At 34.7% G+C, this 8,336-nt stretch overlaps 1 long non-coding RNA gene across 1 annotated transcript in view; it reads left to right on the forward strand.

Annotated features, from left to right (window-relative positions):
• The window catches only part of LOC127732588 (uncharacterized), a 40,581-nt gene extending 33,646 nt beyond the window's left edge, over positions 1-6,935 (forward strand). Inside the window, exon 5 of the long non-coding RNA XR_007996325.1 lies at positions 6,843-6,935. This is a non-coding gene — a long non-coding RNA (uncharacterized LOC127732588). The remainder of the gene's footprint in view (positions 1-6,842) is intronic.
• The last annotated feature ends 1,401 nt before the right edge of the window (positions 6,936-8,336 follow it).

Here is an 8,336-nt window from a genome sequence, read left to right on the forward strand (position 1 = left end):
ACATTGCTTATTACCACAACATACAGATCAAGTTTGAATTTTGGTGGTGTCACTTTAACCGTTCTAGAGTTATGTCCCTTTACAAATGGAAAAATTGCTGAATTTTTCGTTTCCATTCTCTATCTTAAGTTTGCCTCAACCAAATGTTAAGTACAAATTTGGGTAGCGTCACTTTTACAGTTCCTCAGTTATGTCCCTTTAAAACTTTATATGATATGCAAGCGGGGGCATCATCTGTGTCCCATGGACACATTCCCTATTTATTTCTCTTTGATCTTTAAAATTTTTCCAAATCTCGTGCATTTGCTTCATGAAAACTTGACAGCCTTGGATGAGGGTTGTCTGCTTTGTATTCTATAATTGTAACTCTGTCATAATTGTGTTAAACCCTTTAAATATTGCAATTAATGACTTTTGGTTCTAACCATTCATCTGATCCCGGCTCTGGACTTTTTAATTTGTTTCATTTTTAATATGAGGTGAAATATGCAAAAATTCTGATTGGGCAATCAACAAAGGTGTTAATTACTGGTCATCTGAAACATGTCCTTTTAAATGTTATACGAAAAAGTATGTTTACACATCTTTAACCACTAATAAGACCACGTCTGTACTGAACATGACATGCGACACCTGATCAAACAACATCCATTTACAATTCCTGTTCTGAACATGACATGTGACACTTGATCATATAATATTCATTTACCACTCCTGTACTGAACATAATATGTGACACCTGCTCATATAACATGCATTTACCTCAACTGTACTGAACACTCCAGACTGAACATGACATGTGACACAAGATCATACAACATGCATTTACCACTCCTGTACTGAACATGACGTGTGACACATGATCATACAACATGCATTTACCACGCCTGTACTGAATATGACTTGACACCAAATCATATAACATAAATTTACAACTCCTGTACTGAACATGACATGTGACACATGATCATACAACATGCTTTACCATTCCTGTACTGAACATGACATGTGACATCTGATCATACAACATCCAGTTACCACTCCTGTACTGAACATGACATGTGATACCTGATCATACAACATTCATTTACCACTCCTGTACTGAACATGACGTAACACCAAATCATATAACATTCATTTACCACTCCTGTACTGAACATGACATGTGATACCTGATCATACAACATTCATTTACAACTCCTGTACTTAACATGACATGTGATACCTGATCATACAACATGCATTTACCATTTCTGTACTGAACATGACATGTGATACCTGATGATACAACATGCATTTACAACTTCTGTATTGAACATGTCGTGATACCTGATCATACAACATGCATTTACAACTCCTGTATTGAACATGACATGTGATACCTGATCATACAACATTCATTTACCACTCCTGTACTGAACATGACATGTGACACATAATTAAACAACATACATTTACCACTCCTGTACTGAACATGACATGTGACAGCGAATCATACAACATGAATTTAAAACTATACTGAACATGACATGTGACACATGATTATACAACATTCATTTACCACTCTTGTACTGAACGTGACATGTGACATATGATCATACAACATTCATTTACCACTCCTGTACTGAACATGACATGTGACACCTGTTCATACAACTTTCATTTACTACTCCTGTACTGAACATGACACATGACAACTGATCATACAACATACGTTTACCATTCCTGTACTGAACATGACATATAACACCTGTTCATAAAACTTTTATTTACTACTCCTGTACTGAACATGACATGTGACACCTGAATACAACATGCATTTACAACTCCTGTACTGAACATGACATGTGACACCTGATGTTACAACGCTCATTACACACTCTTGTACTGAACATGACATGTGACATCTGATTTTACAACATTCATTTACCACTCCTGTAGTGAACATGACGTGTAACACCTGATCATACAACATTCATTTACCACTCCTGTACTGAACATGACATGTGACACCTGATCATACAACAATACATAAACCACTCCTGTACTGAACATGACATGAGACACCTGATCTTACAACATGCATTTACCACTCCTGTACTGAACATGACTTGACATCTGATCATACAACATGTATTTACCACACATGTACTGAACATGACATGTGACACCTGATCATACAACATTCATTTGCCACTCTTGTACTGAACATGACATATAACATCTGATCATACAACATGCATTTACCACACCTGTACTGAACATGACTTGAAACCTGATCATACAACATTCTATTGCCACTCCTGTACTGAACATGACGTGTGACACATGATCATACAACATGCATTTACCACACCTGTACTGAACATGACTTGAAACCTGATCATACAACATTCTATTGCCACTCCTGTACTGAACATGACGTGTGACACATGATCATACAACATGCATTTACCACACCTGTACTGAACATGACTTGAAACCTGATCATACAACATTCTATTGCCACTCCTGTACTGAACATGACATGTGACACATGATCATACAATATGCATTTACCACGCCTGTACTGAATATGACTTGACATTAAATCATATAACATAAATTTACAACTCCTGTACTGAACATGACATGTGACACATGATCATACAACATGCTTTACCATTCCTGTACTGAACATGACATGTGACATCTGATCATACAACATCCAGTTACCACTCCTGTACTGAACATGACATGTGATACCTGATCATACAAGATTCATTTACCACTCCTGTACTGAACATGACGTAACACCAAATCATATAACATTCATTTACCACTCCTGTACTGAACATGACATGTGATACCTGATCATACAACATTCATTTACAACTCCTGTACTTAACATGACATGTGATACCTGATCATACAACATGCATTTACCATTTCTGTACTGAACATGACATGCGATACCTGATGATACAACATGCATTTACAACTTCTGTATTGAACATGTCGTGATACCTGATCATACAACATGCATTTACAACTCCTGTATTGAACATGACATGTGATACCTGATCATACAACATTCATTTACCACTCCTGTACTGAACATGACATGTGACACATGATTAAACAACATACATTTACCACTCCTGTACTGAACATGACATATGACAGCAAATCATACAACATGAATTTAAAACTATACTGAACATGACATGTGACACATGATTATACAACATTCATTTACCACTCTTGTACTGAACGTGACATGTGACATCTGATCATACAACATTCATTTACCACTCCTGTACTGAACATGACATGTGACACCTGTTCATACAACTTTCATTTACTACTCCTGTACTGAACATGACACATGACAACTGATCATACAACATACGTTTACCATTCCTGTACTGAACATGACATATAACACCTGTTCATAAAACTTTTATTTACTACTCCTGTACTGAACATGACATGTGACACCTGAATACAACATGCATTTACAACTCCTGTACTGAACATGACATGTGACACCTGATGTTACAACGCTCATTACACACTCTTGTACTGAACATGACATGTGATATCTGATTTTACAACATTCATTTACCACTCCTGTAGTGAACATGACGTGTAACACCTGATCATACAACATTCATTTACCACTCCTGTACTGAACATGACATGTGACACCTGATCATACAACAATACATAAACCACTCCTGTACAGAACATGACATGAGACACCTGATCTTACAACATGCATTTACCACTCCTGTACTGAACATGACTTGACATCTGATCATACAACATGTATTTACCACACATGTACTGAACATGACATGTGACACCTGATCATACAACATTCATTTGCCACTCTTGTACTGAACATGACATATAACATCTGATCATACAACATGCATTTACCACTCCTGTACTGAACATGACTTGTGCCACCTGATCATACAACATTCATTTGACAGAGCAATGACACTCTTATACTCAACACCAACATGTCACATAACAATGACACTCTTAAACTCAGCACAAACAGGTGTCATAGCCGTTACTCTCTTAAACTCAACACAAATATGTGACATAGCCATGGATTGCATATGCTTATACTCAACACAAACATGTGACAGAGCATTGACACAATTATACTCAACACCAACATGTGACATAACAATAATACTCTGATAGTCAACATTAACATGTGACATAGCAATGACATTCTTACACCAACATGTGACATTGCAAAAACATTCTTATACTCAACACTAACCTGACATAGCAATGACATTGTTATACTCAATTCCAACATGTGACATAGCAATGACAAACTTATACTCAACACCAACACCTGACATAGCCATGCCATATTTATCCTCAGCACCAACATCTGACATAGGACTGACACTGTTTTACTCAACACCATCATTTGACCTAGCCATGAATTTCTTTTCCTTAACACCAACATGTGACATAGCAATGACACTCTTATACTCAACACCATCATGTGACTTAGCCATACCACTCTTGTACTCAACACCAACATGTGACATAGCAATAACACTTTTTTACTCAACACTATCATGTAACCTAGCCATACCAATCTTATACTCAATACTAATATGTGACATAGGCATACCACTCTTATACTCAACACCAACATGTGACATAGCAATGACACTCTTATACTCAACACCATCATGTGACATAGCAATGACACTTTTTTTTCAACACTATCATGTGACTTAGCCATACCACTCTTTTACTCAATACTAATATGTGACATAGCCATACCACTCTTATACTCAACACAAACATGTGACATAGCAATGACATAATTATACTCAACACCAACATGTGACATAGCAATGACACTCTTATACTCAACACCATCATGTAACCTAGCCATACCACTCTTATACTCAACACCAACATGTGACATAGCATTGACACTCTTATACTCAGCATCAACATATGACATAGCAATGCCATAATTATACTCAACACCAACATGTGACATAGCAATGACACTCTTATACTCAACACCATCATGTAACCTAGCCATACCACTCTTATACTCAACACCAACATGTGACATAGCAATGATACTCTTATGCTCAGCATCAACATGTGACAGCAATGACACTCTTATACTCAACACCATCATGTAACTTAGCCATACCACTCTTATACTCAACACCAACATATTGTCATTGAGTATAAGTATGTCATTGCTATGTCATTGCTATGTCACATGTTGGTGTTGAGTATAAGAGTGGTATGGCTATGTCACATATTAGTATTGAGTATAAGTATATCATGTAACTTAGCCATACCACTCTTTTACTCAACACCAACATGGGACCTAGCAATGACACTCTGATACTCAACTCTATCATGTAACCTAGCCATACCACTCTTATACTCAACACCAACATTTGACATAGCAATGACACTCTGATACTCAACTCTATCACGTAACCTAGCCATACCACTCTTATACTCAACACCATCAATTGACATAGCAATGACACACTTATACTCAACACCAACATCAATGACACAATCATACTCAACACCAAAATGTGACATAGCAATGACACTCTGATACTCAACTCTATCATGTAACCTAGCCATACCACTCTTATACTCAACACCAACATGTGACATAGCAATGACACTCTGATACTCAACTCTATCATGTAACCTAGCCATACCACTCTTATACTCAACACCAACATGTGACATAGCAATGACACTCTGATACTCAACTCTATCATGTAACCTAGCCATACCACTCTTATACTCAACACCAACATGTGACATAGCAATGACACTCTGATACTCAACACTATCATGTAACCTAGCCATACCACTCTTATACTCAACATCAACATGTGACATAGCAATGACACTCTTACATTCCTCACAAACATGTGACATATCACATTTAAAGGCAAGGCAAACAAAAAAATACAAACGTGGTTTATTGCAGTTCTTCACTTATACTCACCACAAACATATGCCATTGATATATTACCATAATATGCAACAACACATATATTATGAAGCAACTGTTCTGCACTACACAAACATTTTACATGGAAATACCATTGAATACTTTTTAAGCTTTGATCATTATTCTGAATCAACACAAAATACTGTTAACCAGGCAGGTGTCATGGACAACAAATACTTGTTAGAATTATATAAAGTGGGGTCTCATTTTTCCTGTCTCATTAATCTGAATAAGAAAATATAACTCGTTTTTATTTTTCTTGAAATTATTTTTTTTTAACTTTGATCATTCATCATTGTTAATCAAACAGATTTAATAAAAGCAAGAAATACTTGACAGAATTATATAAAGGGGGGTCTTATTTTTCCTGTCTCTTGGTATTGAATTAGAAAATATTACTCGTTTTAATGTTCCTTGAAAAAAATTTGAAATTTTTTTTTTTTTCAACTTTGATCATTCTACGTAATCATTGTTAATCAGGCAGGTTTAATGGACAGCAAATATTTGTTAGATTTATATAAAGTGGGATCTCATTTTATTTGTCTTGTCCAGCTGAGTCCATTGATATAAATATTGTTTATGTTTCTAGAAAAAAGTTTTTTTTTAACCTGACAGTTCTGATGGAAGTTCTGACATCTCACAATAAAACGTTGTTTATTTGTTGTTTATGTAGAATATAAATAAAAGTGTGACTGGTCATTTTATTCAGTTTTGACCCTTGAATCATGTGATATATATTTTGTTTATATTTATTACACAACATTGTCCAGTTTATGACACAAGTTTTGATGTCTGTTATATGTTGATATTACAGGGTGGAATGACACCATTAATGTTTGCTGCCAGGGTAGGACACCTGGAGGTGGTCAGGTACCTAGTCACTCAGGGCAGTCAGTTAGAGAACACAAACAAGGTAATGATAGATATAATGACCTTACTCTGACTAAACACCATTTTATACAGAATCTACACAAAATCATGTTGTTAATCAGACAGATTTAATGGACAACAAATATTTGTTAGAATTATATAAAGTGGGGTCTCATTTTATTCGTAACACAGAACTGAATCAGTTAGTAAAGGTTTTATTTTGTTTCTTGACGAAAAATTATTTTGTTAACATTTGATTTTAATGAGAAGTTAAAGAGAATGAGTTGTGTTAACATCTTTAGTCAGATAATATTAATTCTACAGATTAAATGTAAAACATCTTTTAAAAATAACAAATATTTGACAGAATTATATAAAGTGGGGTCTTATTTTTCTTGTCTCTTCGTACTGAATCAGAAAATATAACTCGTTTTTATGTTTCTTGAAATTTTTTTTTTTTTTTAGCTTTGATCATTCTACGTTATCATTGTTAATCAGACAGATTTAATGGACAACAAATATTTGATAGAATTATATAAAGTGGGGTCTCATTTTATTAGTCTTGTCCAGCTGAGTCCATTGATATAAATATTGTTTATGTTTCTAGAAAAAAGTTGTTTTTTTTTAACCTGACAGTTCTGATGGAAGTTCTGACATCTGACAATAAAACATGTTGTTTATTTGTTGTTTATGTAGAATATAAATACAAGTATGACTGGTCATTTTATTCAGTTTTGACCACTGATTCATGTGATATATATTTTGTTTATATTTGTTACACAACATTGTCCAGTTTATGACACAAGTTTTGATGTCTGTTATATGTTGATATTACAGTGGGGAATGACACCATTAATGTTGGCTGCTGACGGAGGACACCTGGAGGTGGTCAGGTACCTGGTCAGTCACGGCAGTCAGTTACAAGCTACAGACAGGGTAATGATAGATATAATGACCTTACTCTGACTAAACACCATTTTATACGGAATCTACACAAAATCATGTTGTTAATCAGAGAGGTTTAATGGACAACAAATATTTGTTAGAATTATATAAAGTGGGGTCTCATTTTATTCGTAACACAGAACTGAATCAGATAGTAAAGGTTTTATTTTGTTTCTTGACGAAAAATTATTTTGTAAACATCTGATTTTAATGAGAAGTTAAAGAGAATGAGTTGTGTTAACATCTTTAGTCAGATAATATTAATTCTACAGATCTAATGTGAAACATCTTTTAAAAATAACAAATACTTGACAGAATTATATAAAGTGGGGTCTCATTTTTCTTGTCTCTTCTTACTGAATCAGAAAATATTACTTGTTTTAATGTTTCTTGAAATTTTTTTTTTTTTTTAACTTTGATCATTCTACGTTATCATTGTTAATCAGACAGGTTTAATGGACAGCAAATATTTGTTAGATTTATATAAAGTGGG

This window comes from Mytilus californianus, unplaced genomic scaffold (assembly GCF_021869535.1).
Source record: "Mytilus californianus isolate M0D057914Y unplaced genomic scaffold, xbMytCali1.0.p SCAF_25, whole genome shotgun sequence".
Classification (NCBI taxonomy): Eukaryota; Metazoa; Mollusca; class Bivalvia; order Mytilida; family Mytilidae; genus Mytilus; species Mytilus californianus.